Source organism: Sapajus apella, unplaced genomic scaffold (genome assembly GCF_009761245.1).
Source record: "Sapajus apella isolate SASKATOON/1434 unplaced genomic scaffold, GSC_monkey_1.0 scaffold56, whole genome shotgun sequence".
Taxonomy (NCBI): domain Eukaryota; kingdom Metazoa; phylum Chordata; class Mammalia; order Primates; family Cebidae; genus Sapajus; species Sapajus apella.
In genome coordinates, this window is record NW_022436996.1 from 14,067,927 (window position 1) to 14,088,054 (window position 20,128).

At 40.0% G+C, this 20,128-nt stretch overlaps 1 protein-coding gene across 5 annotated transcripts in view; it reads left to right on the forward strand.

Moving 5' to 3' along the window:
• Window positions 1-1,503: 1,503 nt before the first annotated feature.
• The window catches only part of TCAF1 (TRPM8 channel associated factor 1), a 50,935-nt gene continuing 32,310 nt past the window's right edge, over window positions 1,504-20,128 (forward strand). Inside the window, exon 1 of one of the 5 annotated variants that reach the window (XM_032245154.1) lies at window positions 1,504-1,763. The gene's annotated coding sequence lies outside the window, so the exon portion shown is untranslated. The other 4 variants (XM_032245153.1, XM_032245152.1, XM_032245151.1 and 1 more) reach the window with 4 other exon arrangements.

A 20,128-nucleotide genomic window follows, 5' to 3' on the forward strand; every position in this document is an offset into this window, starting at 1 on the left:
CTTTGAAGATGAAGAAAAGGGCTGCAAGCCAGGGAATGCGGGCAAACTCTAGAAGCTGGAAAAAGCAAGAAAATAGATTTGCCCTTTAGATCCTGCAGAGAGAAATGCATCTCTGTCTACACCTGAATGATAGCCCAGTGAGACCTGTGCTGGATTTCTGATCTATATTCCTGGAAAATAGTAGTAAATCTGTGTTGTTTTAAGCCACTAAATGTGTGGCAATTTGTCACAGCAGCCTTAGCAACGAACACACTCCCCAGCTTGTAAGCAGAGGATATGGTGGCTTCAAAGTCCAGGATTTTTCCTTGCTACTCCTTTCTTTCTCTCCCTCATCCCCAGTATCTGTCATCTGCTTTTTGGTTAGTAATATTCTCAACACCTCACTGTTTTATTAAACTTAAAAAACAATGTATGGGATTTTAAAAAAGAAAAAAACAATTCAGACCAGGTGCGGTGGCTCATGCCTGTAATGCCAGCACTTTGGGAGGCTGAGGCAGGCGGATCATGAGGTCAAGAGATTGAGACCATCTTGGCCAACATGGTGAAACCCCCTCTCTACTAAAAATACAAAAATTACCTGGGCGTGGTGGCGCCCGCCTGTAGTCCCAGCTACTCGGGAGGCTGAGTCAGGAGAACCGCTTGAATCCGGGAGACAGAGGTTGCAGTAAGCCAAGATCGCTCCACTGCACTCCAGCCTAGCGACAGAGTGAGACTCCATCTCAAAAACAAAAAGAAAAACAAAAAAGCAATTCAGTGGTTGCGAAGGTAAGAATCAATAGGTAACTTTTCCACCGTTAGCCCCGCCTCTTATATAAACACTTATAAAATGTCTTCTTCCTACAAGAAAGTAATGCTAAAGCTGGTGCAGTGAGCGGCTCAGGCCTGTGATCCTAGCCCTTTGGGAGGCCGAGGCGGGAGGATGGCTTGAGCCCTGGCGTTTGAAACCAACCTGGGCAACAAAGTAAGACCCTATCTCTAATAAAAAAATCAAAAAATTAGCCGGGCGTGGTGGCGCCGCCCTTGTGGTCCCAGCCACTGAGGAGGCTGAACTGGAGGGATCGATCGCTTGAGCCTGGGAGGTCGAGGCTGCAGTGAGTTATGAGTGCACCACTGCACTCCAGCCTGGGTAGCGGAACGAGACCCCATCTCAAAAAGAAAAAAAAGAAGAAAGAAATCCTACTCTCCATTTTAATACAACTTGATTTTTTAAATTAAAAAATGTATCTAGGACCTACAGATTTCACAGGTCCTTAAAAATAGTCTTCCATTATTTTATATAAACATCTGTGGTTATTTAGCAAGGCCCTCACTTGTTCAGAAATTGTCTCGCATGTTTTGTTTGTTCGTTTTTAACAATTTACTCCCTATATTCCTGGGCGGGCGCCTAGGCCTGCATCCCGGATTTGGAGCCACACCTGGGGGCAGAAACTGACACGAACTCAAACTCCTCTAGGGGAGGAGCGGCACCGCCCAAGCCCCGCCCCCGTCCGCGTCGGCCAATCAGTTCACGGGACGGCTCCCCCCCGCCCCTGGCCCCCCCTGCCTCCGCCCGAGACTTTCCACGTCCCGCAGTCTCGCGCCCGCTGCCCGGTGCCTGCTGGGCGGGGAAGCTGCTTCCTTCTGGGGACGACCGCCTCCCGCTTCTAGCAGGTTCCTGCTGCTCCGAACCCGCGCTGCAGGGAACAGCGGGGCAAACAGTGAGTGGGGTTCAGCGTGAACTCTGGACCAGGAGAGGCCCGCAGTGACCGAGGCCGCGGCCCCGGGTTAGTGTCCGTGGCGGGAAGCGGCGCGCTGGGTGCGATGCTGGGTGTCTGGGGAGGGCAGGGCGTGGACCGCGGCCTCTCTGCGCGCCCCAGGTGACAGAGGCGTTCCGCCGGGGGTCTCCTTCCTCTGCCCCGTGGCTGATTTTTCTCTGCAGCTCGGTCTCTATTTCATTCTCGCGCATTATTATCTGCCCTGCTGGGGAGGAGGCGATGACCCCCTTATTTTCTTAGGATTTGTTTTTTCACTCCGCAGGGAGCCATTAAGATCTGAGCGAGCTGGAGCCCTCGAGGCGATTTGATCTCGCCTGCTGCGGGCTTGCATTCTTCTAGGCTAGCTTCTCTCTGTTACGCCCAGGTGAAAGTTCTCCACCCCAGTGCTCTAGGCGCCCACGGGCTGTGTGTGTGTTTGTGGTGGGGGAAGGGACCTGGGGAGGGATAGCCACGGGGATTCAGGTAGAACGTTAGTCTGGAATGCATTTGGCCTGAAGCAGCAAGTACTGGATGATACAGTTCGCTGGTAAACAGCCCAGAGCTGGCCGCTGGTTTGGCCCAACCTGCAACGGAAGAAGGCCTTAAGTACAGGATTAAAAGATCTTTGTCAATTGAATAATCATGGAAATTTGGAAGAAGTACAGCTTGAACTAGACATAAAGGACAGAATGTATCTGTCTAGCTGACCAGCCAACCATCGGTCCATCACTTTCATTCTCCAAACTAGTGATTTGTTGATGAATTGCGTTTCAATACTTTTAAAATGTTGAATAAAAGGTACACAAAACATCTCAGAATGGTCTAAAAAATAATGAAACGAATGCCTGACCATCTCCAGGATAAAAAAAAAATAGAATAATACCTTAGAAGCCCATGAGTCCAAACTGATGCCCATTCTTTTCCCTTCTCTAAGGTGGAACATCTTTCATGATTTTTGTCTTAATGATTCCCTTTTCTTTATAGTTTTACCATATTTATGTGTGTATTCCTAAAACAGATATGTATTGCTTTCTCAATTTTGTACTTTTATATCAATGACATTATCCTGTACATATGCCTAAGTTTTATAGATTCATCTTTGATGCTTCCTTCATTTTCGTCGTTTGTGTTGTAAATGTACATAATTTATCCATTCTACTGCTGTTAGACATTTGGATTGTTTCTAGTTTTAGAGGTGTATGATTTATCAATAAGCCGTGTCAGAAATTACCCCAACACCTGGCAGCTTCAAGCCTAAGTGAACGAACAAAACAAAACAAACCCTGTTACCTCCTATCTTACAGTTTCCGTGGATCAGGAATCCAGGAGGGGCTTAGCTGGGAGTCTCTGACTCAGGGTCTCTCACAGGTTGTGTCAAGAATTAAGGTATTGCCTGGGCCTCAGTCATCTCAAGGCTAGGCATAGGGTCAAGGACCTCTCCCAGGCTTACTCACATGACTGCTGGCAGGCCTATTGGCCTCACTGACCCTGGCTGGACACATCAGTTCTTTGCCATATAGGCCTCTGTATAAAGAATAGTTGCAACACGGCAGCTTACTCCCCCCAGAATGAAGGCTCCCAGAGAGAAAGAGAAGACAAACATCAGATTCTTTTGTAATCTCAGAAGCGATATCCCATTATTTTTGCCGTTTTTTATCCATTAGACGTGAGTCCCTAGGTCGAACTCACACTGACGGAAGGAGGTAACACAGGACATGAACAGCGGGAGGCAGGGATTATCGGGGCCACTTTAAAGCCTGCCCGTGTCGTCTAATATTCAAGTACACTTGTGTGGGAGTTTCCCTAGATTATACAGCTGGAAGTGGAATTGCTGAGTTGTAAGATTTATGTATGTTCAATTTTATTAGGTCATTTCTAAACTGTTTCCAAAGTGTTAAACCAGTTTGCACTCCCTCCAGCAGTGGATGAGAGTTCTTGTTGCTCTACACACTTGCCATTGCTTGGTCTTGTAAAATTTCACTTTTTGTCAGTCTGGCAGGTATGATATATAGCATTTCACTGTGATTTTAATTAGCATTTTCCCATAACTAATAAGTTGACTGTCTTTTTACATGTTGATCTGTTATTGTGCTTTCTCTTTGTGAAATTCTGATTCCTGTCTCATTCATTTTTGTATTGGATTGTTTACCTTTTTTATTGACCCATTGGAATGCTTTCTTCATATAATCTAGGTACTAAGCAATAATTGTTAGCTATGTATGCCACAGACATGTTTCCAATTTGCTTTTGAGGGTTTTTTTCTCTGTGTGTCTTTATGTCTGTTTCTTTCTCTATCAATGAATGTGAGTTTTGAATTGAATTTAATTTCAAGTTAGTCGTGCTTTTTTTATAGCTTGTCTTTTTGATGACTGTTTTCTCAAAGTCACATATTAATTTTAGTGTATAATTTTCTAAAAGTGTTATGGTTTTGCCTTTGGCAATTAGTCTTAATCCATATGGAAATTGATTTTTATGTTGTTTATTCCATATGGATAATCAGTTGTCCCAGCACCAGTGATTTGCATGAATCAGGATTTCCATATAAGCAGGAATTTGTTTAATTTGTTTTAAGCCCCCGTTACTATTTTCTCTATGTCTAAACTCTGCACCAATACGAAATAATTTTAATTACTATAGTTTTATTAAAAGCCTTGATATCTGATAGGAAAAGTTCTATCACCTGTTTCTTCTTCAAGAGTGTTTTAGCTTTATGTGGACCTTTGACCTTCCATATAAATATTTAAATAAACGTATCAAGTTCTCCAAAACAAGAAAAAGACAAGCAAATAAACCTGTTGGAATTCTGGTTGGTATTGAATCAACTCTATGTCTTAGTCTGTTTTGCGCTACTGTAGCAGAATGCCTGAGAATGAGTAATTTATAAGAAACGGAAATGTATTGACTCAGTTCTGGAGGCTGGGAAGTCCACGATTGAGTGGCTGGCATCTAGCAAGAGTCTTCTTACTGTGTCATTCCATGGCATAAAGGTAGAGAAGGGCGAAAGAGAGGGAGTAAAAGGAGGGCGAATGCCGCCTTTTATAATGAACTCACTCCCACAGTAATGGCATTAATTGATTCACTCTGCCCTCATGGCTTGATTGTCTCTCAATAAGCCCACCCTTCAATACAGTTGCATTGGAGATTAAGTTTCCAACACCTGCTTTTTGAGGGACACATTCAAACCATTGCATTCTAAAAATCATTTTGGGCAGAAATTACTTCTAAGACGTTGGATCTCTTCCTCGACTAACATGATATGATGCTATTTATTTAGGTCATCTTTAACGTTTTGTACTGTTTTTTATTGTTTTCTTTTTGCTCAGTTTTTGTTAAATTTCTAGGCACCCTATATTTTTACTGCTATTGTAAGTATTTTCTTTTGTAAAAGTTATATTTTATAGCTTATTGTTGCTAGCATATAGAAATCCAGTTGCCTCTTATATAATAATTATATAGCAAACTTGAGAAAAGTAATACTTCTAAATTTACCTGTAGCCTCTTTCAGAATTGCTACATAGGCAATCATATCATCTGAAAATAATGATAAGTTTGTTTATTCCTTTCCAATTCTAATACCTTTAATTTCTTTTTTCTGTCTTATGGCAATGATTAGGAGCTCCAGTACACTGTTGAATAAAAGTAGTAAAGGGCATCTTGTTTTGTCCATAAGATACTAAAGAGAAATATTTCACTATATTAACTTAAAAATAACATTTGCTATAGTTACTTTGTAAACATCTTTCCCATGGTAAGAAAGTTCCATTCTTCTTTTCGTAAGCACTTTTATTATCAATGGATTTTTTTCAAATGCTTTTTCTGTAGCTGTTGAGAATATGTATACTTTTAAAAAATATGTATACATTAACATAGTATAGTATTTAATTTCTGATATTAAATCAATTTTGTATTCTTGGAATAAATCTTTCCTGGTAAATATGTAGTACCTTCTATATATGGATATAGATACAAAGGTAAACATTAGATATTTGTATTTATATGTGTGATTTAAGATTGGTGTGTAATTATACTTTTCTGTATTATCCTTTTCTGATATTGGTATAATCATAAAATAATATGAATAGTATTCTCCTTTATGCTACTCTTTGGAAGAATTTATACAAGATTGGGATTACCTGGTCCTTGAATATTTCCTTGAATTACCTATAAAATCATCTGTGTTTGGAATGTATTTTGTCAGAAGATTTTAATGATTATAGCACTATTTAGGTTTTCCTATGGAGTCAGTTGTGGTAAATTGTATTTTCCAAGATATTTAACAATTTCACATATATATGAACATATTAATATACATGTATATGTTTATTCAATATATATAAATACATTTGGCCATCGAACAATGCAGCAGTTGGGGTACTGACACCCCTCAGAATTGAAAATTTGTATATAATTTTGGAGTCCTCCACTACTCAGTACCCATAGCCTACCGATGAGTGGAAGTCTTACCAGTAACATATGCAGTTGATTAACATATTTTATATGTTATATGTATTATATTCTTAACTAGAAAAAGGAGAATGTTACTAAGAAAATCATGAGGAAGAGAAAACATTTATCATTCATTAAGTAAAATGAATCATCATGAAGTTCTTCCTTGTCATCTTCACATTGAGTAGACTGAAGATGAGGAGGGGTTGGTGTTGCCGTCTCTGGGGTAGCAGAGGCAGAAGAAAATCCAGATAATTGGACCAAGGCAGTTCACACCTGTGTTGTTCAAGGGTCAAGTGTATATATATGAATATGTGTATTCAAGATTAGTAAAATAAAGTTGTTTATAATATCCTCTCATTCTGTTTATAAATCTTTCCATTATCTATTGATATAGCCAAATATATGTACATTTTCTCTTTTTTGTTTTAATTTTTCCAGAACTTGGCCTATTGTATTAGTTTTTCAGATACCAACAAAAAAGCCTTATGTCTTTTACTAATTTTTACTTATTTTTTTACTTCTTCCTTCTTTCTTTGAATTTCTATGATTTATTTTCTAAGCTTTTAAATTATATGCTTAGCTCATTCATTTTGAGTTTCTTATGTAAGCTTTTAAAGCTATAAATTTCTATCGCTACATTTTAGCTACCATCTTACAAGTTTTGATATGATTATTTTTGATCATGTAGCTTTTTTTATAATTTTCCTTATAGCCTTTTGTTTGAGACATGAATTTTTAGAAGTGTACCTTTTAAATTCCAGTTGGCCATATGAACTTCCTTTTATCTTGTAGTTCCCTAACTAATTTATATTGTAGTCAGAGATGACATGGTACCAATTCCTTTAAGTTCACTGAAGCTAGCTTTAAAATCCAGTTTGTTTTCTTTGCGTGCTTAAAAAGTATGTCTTGTATATAATTATATGATGTTCTGTGTATATCTTTAAAATGACTGTTTTAATTATACAATCCAGTCTTACATGTCTTCAATTTTTTATTTGCTTGAATTATCAATTACAGAAATAGATATGTTAAATATTCTCACTATAATGATGGATTTGACAATTTCTCATAAATCTATATATTTTTGCTTTATATATTTTGAGGCTATGTTATCAATGAGTTGTTGTAAATTGAACATCTTATCATAATATAGGGACCTTACATTATAGGTACCTATTAATGGTTTTTGTTTTAAAATCCTAATTTTTTCAAAGATCAAATCAAGGTTTCATTTATCTCTCTTTTATCATTTGACTCTAAATCTTCTGAATTTATGTTTTAATTATATATGTAGCCAACTTATTTGGATTATTTAAAAGTCTGAATTTTAAAAATATTGTTTAAAAATTTATAACTTATTGAATAATTTAATTCATGTATATTGTGATTAGTAATACAATTAGATTTATTTCTACCATCTTAGTATTTGCTTTTTATTTTTCCTGCCTTTTATGTTTCATTTTTCTTTCCCTGCCTTTTTTTCCCCCTTCTTTCTTTCTTTGCCCATTTTTGTTCTTTTATTTGGAAGTTACATGTTTTAGTTCTGATGCTTTAATTTTATAATATAAATATAATTCCTATTTTTTAACATGTTTAACTAGCTTTATAACAGATTTAATTTAGGGTACTTAAGTTAAATTGATTCTTATTACTTTGTCTGTTACCCCCAAGTATCAATTGTTTATTGTTATTTAATACCATCAGTGTATTAAATATATGTTTATAGATTTTACTTTTTACAAAAAAAAAAAACCTAAGGTATAACATATACAGAGTAAGGTTCACAAATATTAAAAGTACAACTCAATAAATTTTATATATGTATATGGTCAGATCAGGATATAGAATATTTACGGCACCTCAGAAGACTTTGTTTTTCCCTACCCCAGGTAATTTTCACTCTCAGGAATAACCACTATTCAAACCTCTGTCATGATATATTGATCCAATCTTGATCTTCACATAAATTGAGTCATAAATAGATATCCGTTTTTGTTTGTTTTATGCAGCATTAGGTCTATGAGATTCTTCATGTAGTGGCATATAGCAGTAATTTTGTCTATAGTATTTATAAGTACATTGCAAATTATTTATCCATTCTACTGTTGATGGATATTTATTTTTTCCAGGTTTTTCTGGCTATTAAAAATAAAGCTCATTTGTACATATCTTTGGTAGACATAGAAACTTACTTTTCATGAACATACATCTAATCAGGCTAAATAATGTCACACAGTTTTACCACATAGCTGTATCAGTTTACCCTCCCATCAGAAATATATATATAAGTTCCATCAGCTCCAGATCCTTGTCACCATTTGATATTGTCACTATAATTAATTTTAGCCACCTGGAATGGATATAGGTATCTTATTATGGTTTTAATTTGCATTGCTTTGATGACTAATTATATTAAGCATCTTTTTGTATGCTTGTTGGCCATTTGAATATCATATTTTGTGATGTACCTGCACATGTATTTTGTCCATTTGGTGGCAAAGGGGTGCTTTCTTTTTTAAATTTTGTGAGTGTCTTAAATTATATTCTGGATATGCATACACATTTTTGCTTGTATCAGTGATTTACAAATATCCTTTTCCAATCTTTGGCTTGCCTTTTCACACTGGTAATTATGTCTTTTAATAAAAATAACTTCTTAATTTACATAATTTTTATAATATCTAAGTTTTATTAATAAATCCAAACATTTATGGTTAGGACTAGAGTCATACTGAAGAGAATTTGGCATATCTTTAGGTCACAAAAAGATTCCCTATGAGTAATAGTTCTGTCATTCACATTTAGTATTATAATTTATCTCAGATTCTCTTTTTGTATATGACATGAGGTATGAGTTAGGGTTCGTGTGTTTTCATACAGACATCTTATCAATCAAGACCTACTTATTGAAAAAGGTTTTCACGCTGTTAGACTTTTTGAATCTATGTTCATTGAGTAATATTCCTCTCTAGTTTTTTGTTCTTATAATGTACTTACCAGATTTTGGTATCAAAGTTATGCTGCATGTAATAAAAATGAGTTGGAAAGGATTTCTTTGTCTACTTTTCTCTGGAAGAAGTTTTATAATATTGGTATTATATTTTTCTCGAATGTTTAGCGAAATTCACCATAAAAATCCTTTTGGGCCTAAACATTTTTGGGGAATGTTTTTAATTTTGGACATTTTTTTGATGTATAGGATTATTTATATTTTCTGTTTCTTCTTGCCTTTTGGATAAATTATGTTGTTTAAGGAATTTGAAAATTCATCTGAATTTCTGAGACTGATTGGCATATGGCTATTTATAATATCACTTTGATATATTTTTAATATCTTTTGGGACTGTAATAATGTCCCCTGACAATTATAATGGATTCTCTTTCTGTGTCTCTCTATTGATCATTCTTAGTTTGGTTCATTAAAACCAGCTTTTGGTTTTACTGAATTTCTAAAATTTTTTAAATTTGATTCTTGCTTTTATGTTTTTTTTATTCTTTGATTTAATTTGTTCTTTTTTAATATCTTGAAATAGTTTTGGTCTTTCCTGTTTACTAATATATGCATTTAAAGCTGCAGTTTTTCTTTATTAAGTAGTTGCTTTTGCTGTATCCTACAAATTTTGATAAATTGTATTTTAATCATTATTTAGTTAAAATATTTTCTAATTTACATTGTGATTTCTTCTCTGACCTAAGGGGTGTTCAGAAGTATATTCTTTAATTTCCAAACTTGTGGGAATTTTCTAATTAATTATTTCTGGTTTAATTCAATTCAGATCAGAGAATATGCTCTATATCCTTTTGAGTTTCTTGAGACTTGTTTTATGCCCAATATATGGTTTATTTGAGAAAATGTTTGACATGCACTAAAAATCATGTGTAAACTGTTGTTGGTAGGCGTATATGTACCACATGTGTCAACAGAGTCAAATTTGTTATGTTTTTCAAATCATGAATATCCTTACTGATTTTTTATGCACTTTATCAGATTACTGAGAAAGATAAACTTAAATCTATGTCTGTGGACTTATCTGTTACTTCTTTTATTGTTGTCAACTTTGCTTCATAAATTTTGAAGTTATGTTATTAAGGTTACAGATTTAAAATGTTTGTATGGCTGTACTGAATTGATTATTTTATCATAATGAAATGTGTTTTTTAGCTATAGTAACACTTGTTGACAGTAATGTTTACTTTGCCCATTGCTCATATAGCCATTCTAGCTCTTAAGGATTATAGACCTCATGTCCTGTTTATGTTGTTTACTTTGCCAAGTCTTCAGTTGTTTCCTATATTTTGTTGAGCTTTTATTATTGTTTCCAATGGGAGGATTGTTGCAAAGATACAAGGGAATTTCAAAAAGTTTGTGGGGGGCAAAAATGGAATTAAAAAATAAATAAATAAATAAATTTTGCCTCAACATAAGCCCCTTCAAGTTCAAGCCACTTTTGTAAGCAGTGACAAAAGCAATTTAGTCCATCACTAGGAAATTAAAGGTCCGGGGAGTTCAGTCATTTTTACATTATTAACTAAAGAAAAATGGTTGCCCTTTACAGATTTTTTAAGATTAGGAAACAAGAAGTCGGAAGTAGCCAAATCAGGACTCTAAGGTGGATGCCTAATGATTCCCCATTGAAACTCTTACAAAATTGCCCTTATTTGATGAGAAGAATGGGCAGAGTCATTGCCATAGTGGAGAAGGACTGTCTGGTGAAGCTTTCCTGGGTGTTTTCCTGCTAAAGCTATGGCTGACTTTATCAAAGCACTACAATAATAAGCAGATGTTATCATTCCTTGGCCTTCCATAAAGTCAACAAGCAAAACACCTCGAGCATCTCAAAAAACTGTTGCCATGACCTTTGCTTTTGAACAGTCCGCTTTTGCTTTGACTGGACCACTTCCACCTCTTGGTAGCCATTGCTTTGATTCTGCTTTGTCTTCAGGTTGGTAAAGCCATGTTTCCTTTCGTGTTACAGTTCTTCAGGGATATGCTTCAAGTAAGAATCTTGATCTTACTTGTTTAAAATTTCCATTGCAAGTTCTTCTCTTGTCTGCAGCTGATCTTGATGTATCCCATCAAATGGAGAGTTTACTTAACTTTGATTTTTCAGTCAGAGTTGTGTAAGCTGAACCAATTGAGACATCTTTGATGTCTTCTCTTCTTTAATTCACTATGATATATTTAGATGAGTATTTCTTTTTATCATTTTAGGATTTGTTAGACTCTCTGGGTCTGAGGATTGGTGTCTTTCAAGATCTCTGGAAAATTCAATCACTTGTTTCAATAATTACTCTCCTATGATCTTTCTATTATATCTATTTGAACCTCAGATCAGATGTGTCTTAGATCTTCTCACCATATGCTCTATGTCTTCTTTTCATATTTTCCATCATTTTTTCAATTTTAAACTGAATTATGAATAATTCAGATCCAGAATTACTCTAGATCCAGCTAAGTAATCCTTTCTTAACTTTGTTTAATCTTCTATTTAGTCTCTTCAGTAAATTTCTATTTTACACTATTTTCAATTATTTTTTATTTCTAGCTATATTTGATTCTTTTAATAAAAACAATTATTTTCTCTTCAACTTTCTTGTTTCTCTTTTATTTTTCAAAGGTATAAAACATTGCTATTCTATATTCTGTGACCAGTAATTCTGATATCTGAATTTTGCCTGTTTCTGATTCTCTTGTTTGTAATAGCTCTCTTTCGTTGTGCTTTATTTCCTGAGTGTTATGTGATTTTAAAAATTATCAGCATAAGCTGCTCCTTTCATGTGAGCTTTTGTCCTAGAAATTATTTCTAAAGTTAAATTTCTCTAGAAAAGATATGCATGTACATCTTCCAACTGAATACATTAGTAAATTGGTAATTACCTCAAATTATTTCCTTAGGGTTTTTCAATCCACAGCGGTAGCATGAATTAATATTGCAAACCTATTTGGAAAACTGGTTTGTGGTTACTCATTCTCATTGATCTTTTTCCTCTTCATCTTTCAGCAGGGTTAAGACAAGCAAATTGCATTGATTTCTTCTGTGTTACAAATTTACTTCCCATTTACCTTTAGCCTGTTGAAATACCCCTTTAGTGCCTGAGTTTTGTGCCGGGATGTCATTTTAAATTACATTCTTTATATGGGCTTGGTCTTAATATCCTAGACTGGAAACCCCATAGAGTCACTCCCCCTACACTCTCCAGGGTTTTGTGGAAGGATTGCGGTGAAAGCCAGCTTTTGTGCTTGTTTCCTTCAGTTTTTCCCACTTTTAGTTTGTTTTTGGCTTTGTGTACTCTTTACTTTCATATCATCTCATTGATGAATTTATAATATTTTGTGTATATATGTTGTTTCCATCAGTAATATGATTTGGGACATTTATCTACATTTCTAGAACTAAAATATTATTTTTAACACCTTATTAAAGTTATATATTTGCATGTGTGCTTACATGTCAGTATATCATAAATTTACAGCTTGATACATTTTTACAAACTGAACAAGACCTTGGACCAGCACCTAAATTGATTAAGAGAACATTAACCCAGAAGTCTCCTTTGTGTTCATCTCTAGTCATTACCTTGCCCAAGAATAAATATTATTGAGTCTTCATATCAAATATTAGTTTCACTTGTTTTCATATTTATGTAAATATAACAATACAGTATGTGCTGTCTTGTTTCTGGCTTAGTTCACTTAGGTATGTTGGTAAGATTCAGCTATTTTGTGAAAAATGTAAATCCTTCGTTCTCATTGCTGTACAATGTTTCATTGTGAATGTGCCACAATTTATTTAAACATTCTACTGTTACTGGTACCCAGCTGAGAGACCAGGGTAGCACTACAGCTGAGAAAGCAGGAAGGGTATTTGAGTGGTTTCCAGTTTTAGACTACATTGAATGTGACGCTTTGAGGATTCCAGTACATGTCCTTTGGTGAAAACGTGTATATTGGGTACACACCTAAGAGTGGTATCACTGAACAGTCTTATTTTGTGTTTCAAAATGATACTTGTAACATTTTCAAAATACAAAGTGTCTAAAGAAAAAAAAATTACTGCTCAATCCTCCCCCACTTCCTGAAGTAGCCAAATTTATACTTACGTTTTCTGTGCTTAGATAAACATAAATACACAATTATAGAACTTTTTCCCCTGCAAAAAGTAGGATCATACTTTTTTGCTGAAAATATATGTTAAGACAATTTCTCAGGGTATGAATTGAGCCTCTTTTTAAAGAATTGTATAATATTTTAATGTAGATTTTAAATAAATTGTTCATTCACATGTTGCTGAATATTTCTGGAATTTAGTATCTCAAAAGTTATTTCAATACTTTAAAGATCTCGTGGCGGTCTTCCTTACTCAGAGCTACTCCAGGCAGAACGTTAGAAAGGAAAACAAACTCAGGGGAAGTAGAAATAAGAAAGGATCCAGGATTTAAAATTGGGCTTGTAATATGTCTGAGACTGAGAAAGAGGAGATAGAACCAGCTCAAAATTTGAGGGAGCGACCAGGCAGAGTGGCCTATGCCTGTAATCCCAGTACTTTGGGAGCGGAAGCAGGAGGATCACTTGAGCCCAGGAGTTTGAAACCGGCCTGGGCGACAAAGTGAGACACCCACAGAAGAAATTACAAAACCTCTCTGGGCATGAAAGCGCGCATCTGTAGTCCCAGCTACTGGGGAGGCTGAGGCAGGCAGATGATTGAGCCCGGGAGGTCGAGGTTGCAGTGAGCCTCGCTCCACTGCGCTCCGGTGCAGTTTCAAGAAGCCTCACTGCGCTCCACTCCCCGTTTCAAGAAAAGGAAAAAAAAAATGTAAAATTTGAGGAAGCATTAAAAGAAAAGAACGTGAAGGAAGGAAAAACTTATAGCACAGGAAGTTTGTAATTCGATTCGTTTTCTGCGTTCGCCTGCTGTTTGTTTGATTGAGGAATGATCTTAAGGATTTTCTTCCTACCGCATTTCATCCATCCATTCATCCAGTGGACATTACAGAGCATCTGTTTGTAACCTGGGTGAAGTAGGGAACAGAAAGAATAAAACACAGTTCTTAACCTATGCTTCCTCTAGTTGGGACAGTTGAAATGAAACCCTTATGTTATACGGGATGTCGCACCCTGTCCCTTCACCACTGAGGCCACCTTTCCCTGGAAGGTTCACTCTGGACACTACACTTTCGTAGTAAGGGAGAAAATTTTGTGATGGTCTTTTCTTGAGAACAGTTTGGTTCCGGGACAACCCTTCCTTAGGTATCCAACAAATAGGGGCCAGGGCAGTGAGGGGTGACGAAGCTAGAGACGGACAAGGGCCCCGCAAATCTCCTTGGGGCCCTGGGGACCAGCTGTAAAAAGGGATGAGTGGTTCAGGTTTTACAGTTGAACTCAGCAGGTTAGATGAGCAGATGTGAGTGCAGGACCTGGTCAGGCACAAAGCCAGCTCCTGGCTCCATGGTCAAGTGCCGCGTACTACTCAGATAACATGGATCCGAACTAGGAACAAAGCTCAAGAAACCTTTCCACAGGGAGAAATCGTATTTTTGGAGAAGCCGCTGCCAGCTGCTTGAGCAAGGATATTTTATGTAGTTTTTTGGTTGATTAAATTTATTTGTATTACAAAATTATACATGTGACTGTTGAAACGCTAATGAGGTATATTAAGGAAAAAATAACAAGTAATCCACTTTCCTGTCTGAAGTAACTGATTCTAAAAGTTTATCTTCCATATAATTTCTGTGTTTATATAAGTATATATGAACAGTTTTAAAGTTTTTATACAAAATGGAACTTTTTTACTATGTTAAATGTTTATTTGAAAAATAATATATAAACATATACAGAGGCAATATATAAAATAGATTCATATACGTAGATTTAACCCATCCTTGAAAATAGTTATATATTATTTTATATAGAGATCATCGTTATTTAACCATCGCTCCCTTGCTTATAGTCTCAACGATGTGCCTTGAAACGAATCGTCCTGCTGCATTCGCAGGGCGGGCGCCTGGGCCTCTCTCCTGGATCTGGGGCCGCATCTTGGGGTAGAAACTGACACAAAGCTGGGCCTCTGCGGCCGGGGGCAGCAGCCAAGCTCCACCCCCACCCGCGGCAGCCAATCAGCTCCCGGGGACGCCCCCACCCCCACCGTCTGCACTGCAGCCCACCTCCCCCAACGCGCCTTCTCCCAGTCACCCTACTACCAATCTGCAAACCCCCAAGCCATCTGCCCCAGCGTCTTCCTACGTCTCTGTGGAAGATTCCCAACTCCGAAGTAGCCTGGTGTGGAAATTGCTGGACAGAAGGGTGAGTCTCGTCCAAAGATGGTTTCTGGGACCAGAGTAGGCCCGGCTGCATTGACCAATTCAAGGGCGGTTCCCGATGCAGTCCGCTGAGGCTCGGGTGGTAGAAGGAGGCACTGAGTCTGGGTTGGGGTCCCTGGGGAGCATGGCCAAGGGGACGCATGATGGCCTGCCAAAGTGGCCACGTTTTTGGCCTGAGTCCCCACGGGTTTGGGGTCTAGAGAGAAAGATGTCTTTCAAAGAGGGTTTCCTGTGCCTTCTCCATTGCTGTTTCTGTTTCAGCTTCTACCAGTCTCATTTCTTTCATGCTGCATTTCTTCTCCAGGAACCTAACCAGCAAATCTGCCCCTTATAAACGTATTTTATTGTGAAATGTATTTCAAAGCTACGCGCAGAAGATAATATGACAGATTTATTGTATGCCGACATTTTATCACCTTTGCGTCAGGGCCTCCTCGCTTCCTCCACCCCCCCCCTTTGTTTCTAAGAAATAAAAGAGTTAAAACCCCTTCCCCCACCAAGTCGCACGCCCCCATCCTCAGAGGTAAGTTAGCTTGCATTCCTTCTCTTGTATATTTTGCCCTTTATTTTTAATAGTTATTTTTACATAACCAACATATGCGTTTTTGTTCTGAATTTAAAACTGTTGTAACAGATTCAGTATTATGAGGTTTTAACTTGCGGTGCTGTTAGTCCTGACATTGCAGACCCCGAAGGGACTTAGTGAGTGCCGGCCACCAGCCTGCTTCATTTAGCTGAGAAATGAGAACACTGGAGAAAATAAAAGATGTGCTCACTGTCTCTCAGGTGGCCCTTTTCCTGGCAGGATCCTGAATTCAGGTTCTCTTGATTTCTGTCCCTGCCATTTCCTTTACCTAAAACCTGGTGCTGAGCTCACCTACCTACGTGGCCGTGTGACGTGTTCGCAATGATTCAGTTTGGAGAAAGGGAGTTGAAGGGAAATGGGGAAAGGGAGTATGGCTTGGGTCTGTATTCAAACCCTAGTCAGGATTAAAAGTTATACATTTTCCTGAAACATGAAAAATTGAATCTTAGGATGATTTGAATATTTATTTATCAGGCGCGCATCCAGCCTTACCATATACTAGACATTGATTCAAAACTTTACAAGCGGCCAGGCGCGGTGGCTCACGCCTGTAATCCCTGTCCTATGGAAGGCCGAGGCGGGTGGATCACGATGTCGGGAAATTGAGACCCTTCTGGCTACACAGTGGCATCCTGTTTCTACTAAAAATACAAAAAATTAGCCGGGCGTGGTGGCATGCGCCAGTAGTCTCAACTACCTGGGAGGCTGAGGCAGGAGAATCGTTTGAACCCGGGAGTAGGACATTGTGGTAAGCCAAGATCGCGCCACTGTACTCCAGCCTGGCGACATAGCAAGACTCCGTCTAAAAAAAAAACCAAAAAACTTTACAAGCATGAAATCACCTAATTTAAGCCTTAGAATAAATCCGTAGTGTAGGTATTAATTTTCTCATCCCCATTGGAGAGGTAGGTAACTTGCCCAAAGTCACATTGTTGGTAAAGTGCAGCACTGGGATTTGAATCCAGCTCACCTAGCCTGGGTCCCTGACACCACCTGCATTGCCCATTTTCGAGCCAGCACCTGTGAGAAAGGTGAAGCGGCTACACACACAAGAGAGGAAGCAGCTCTTCGCTGATACAAGAAAGGAAAGAAATGGGGAGCAGGCACGATGGCTCCCGCCTGTAATCCCAACACTTTCAGAGGTCGAGGCGGGCGGATCACTTGACGTTAGAAGTTTGAGACCCACCTGGCCAACATGGTGAAACTCCGTTTATACAAAAATACAAAAAATTAGCCAGGCACGATCACGGGCGCCTGTTATCCTAGCTATTTGGGAGGCTGAGGCAGAAGAATTGCTTGAACTCGGGAGGCAGAGGTTGCTGAGAGCCGCGATCGCGCCATTGCACTCCAGCCTGGGCGACAGAGCAAGACTCCGTCTCAAAAAAAAAAAAAAGAAATGCGATTTGAACTGTACACAGAAGAATACATTTTAGCTAACTATTGTTTGAAATACACACACACACACATTTTGAGACGGAGTTTCGCTCTGGTTGCCTGGGCTGGAGTGCAGCGGTGCGTGATCTCGGCTCACCACAACCTCCGTCTCCTGGGTCCAAGCGATTCTCCTGCTTCAGCCTCCTGAGTAGCTGGGATTACAGCCACATGCCACCACGCCCGGCTAATTTTTGTATTTTTAATAGAGACGGGGTTTCTACATGTTGGTCAGGCTGCTCTCAAACCCCGGAACTCAGGTGATCCGCCCACCTTGGCCTCCCAAAGTGCTAGGATTACAGGTGTGAGCCACCGTGCCGGGCCTGGGTGGTATATGATTTTTAATTTACGAAAGTAACACATGTAACTGCAAACAATGCAGAGTTAAATAAAAAATTACACCTCTCCTTTTTCTCAAGTTAAACAATATAACGGGTAGAGATGTAGCCTTCCCTTCTCCCCACCATCATACAAACAGGGTTTGTTTTTCTTATAAAAACAAAAGCATATTCAACAATTTCTACAATTCGTATTTTTCCCTTGGCAATATATCACGGTATATTCCCCAACTAAGCAGAGATTCAAGCTCTTCCTAAGAACTAAATAATACTAAGCAGAATGTATGTTCCACCGTTTGCTCAGCCTTTCCCTTACTAATGTAGAGTTAGAGAAGTTTATGTCTTTAATGAAACGGCCGTCCACACTGCCAGGATGGGGTCGCCAGGCTTCCCTAAGCCACAGTAATGCCCAGCGGCCAGGGCAGGCGACACAAAGAAGCGCTGTCCCCTGCCAAGCGCCGCCCCCTCGAGCTCCCACTCCAGCCTGGGAGGAAGTGGGGAGGAGGGGACTCCCATGGAAACCCCTCCTCTCCTCCTGCTCACGTCTCCTCCCTGCTTCCAAATCCCAGCTCTGTTGCTTGGTCACTGCGGTTCAGGGAAGCCCCTTCCCGGTGCGTCCCTCTCTGCGCCCGGCCCTGCCCGCTCCCACCTGCCCCCGTGGAAATCGCAGGGAGACCTGGTGAGTGGCCCTCTCCCAAAGTCTTGCAGGCTGGAGAAGGGGCCAGCGATGGTGGACTTCGCCTGGGTGCTGAGGGAGGGCGGTGCAGGAGGACGGGGTGGGGGTGCGGGGCGCAATGGGCGCGCTGTGGGTCTGGGTGTGCCGAAATCGGGGACAGTGAATGCCCTTTGTGTCCATGCTTCTGCTGGTGATTTTCCTCTGCGGTCGGGCCCTGCATCCCCCTGCCGCATTGCTCCTGCTCTCCAGGTTCTGACATCTGATGTTGGTGTGTCCTCGCTTTGTGTGGTCGAGTTACCTAAGGGCCTGACCTAGAGAACGGGTCTAATCCACGGCTTTATTGAGCAGGGTGGCGGGTAGCCGGTGACAGAGCATCACTTCTGGCCTACTATCCTACTGTCCTTTGGTCTTTGCAAACACTGTCTTTGGGACAGAGATCTGTCTCCTACTGGCACCGCCCCCTAGATTCTGGAATAAGCATTCGTGTGTGTGTGTGTGTGTGTGTGTGTGTGTGCGCGCGCGTGCACGCGGAGGAGCTCTCCTCGCATTTGTGTGTGTGTGTGTGTACGCGCACGTGGAGGAGCTCCCGTCGCATTCGTGTGTGTGCGTATGTGTGTGTGCGTGCACGCGGAGGAGCTCCCCTCGCATTTGTGTGTGTGTTTACGCGCACGCAGAGGAGCTCCCCTCGCATTTGTGTGTGTGTGTGTGTGTACGCGCGCACGGAGGAGCTCCCCTCGCATTTGTGTGTGTGTGTGTGTGTTTACGCGCGCGGAGGAGCTCCCCTCGCATTCGTGTGTGTGTATTTATGCTTGTGCGGAGGAGCTCCCCTTGCATTCGTGTGTGTGTGCGCGCGTGTGTGTTTATGCGTGCGCAGAGGAGCTCCTCTCGCATTCGTGTGTGTGTGCGCGTGTGTGTGTTTACGTGCGCGCGGAGGAGCTCCCTTCGCATTCGTGTGTGTGTTTATGCTCGCGCGGAGGAGCTCCCCTTGCATTCGTGTGTGTGCGCGCGTGTGTTTATGCGTGCGCAGAGAAGCTCCTCTCGCATTCGTGTGTGTGTGCGCGCGCGCGTGCGCTTGTGTGTGTTTACGCGCTCCGGGAGGAGCTCCCCTCCTCCCTGCCAGCCACCCGCTAGTCCCCAGTCCCCTCCTCCTCCAGACGTCACGGATGTGCTCTTTGCATACTGGCTCTGGGCCTGGGAGGAGAGAGTGGAGTCCCGCTGACTCCACTGACTCCAGTCAGACTCCAAGCTGACTGCTGACAGCCGCTGGGAGTTTAGAATATCCCTTCTCACACACTGCATTTTATAGAACACTCCCTGAGGCATGCAGATCAACAGCTGGCGGGGAGGCAGCACCCACATTTGAAAAGATAATACCAGGTCTTCTCAGTCCTGGGCTACTGCTCCTCAATTGTGTCGTCCTCTTGAGTGACCTAGGAGAGAAGTGAGCCAATGGGAGTGAGAGAAAGAGCCTCCAGGGAACTTGAGAATTAAGAAGGCAGTTGGGTAAGGTAAAAATAGAGGAATAGAAAAAGGAAAGTCTCCAATCCTGCTTACTCCCATGGGGATGAAGGAGGCGCTGAACAGGGAGAATCACAGC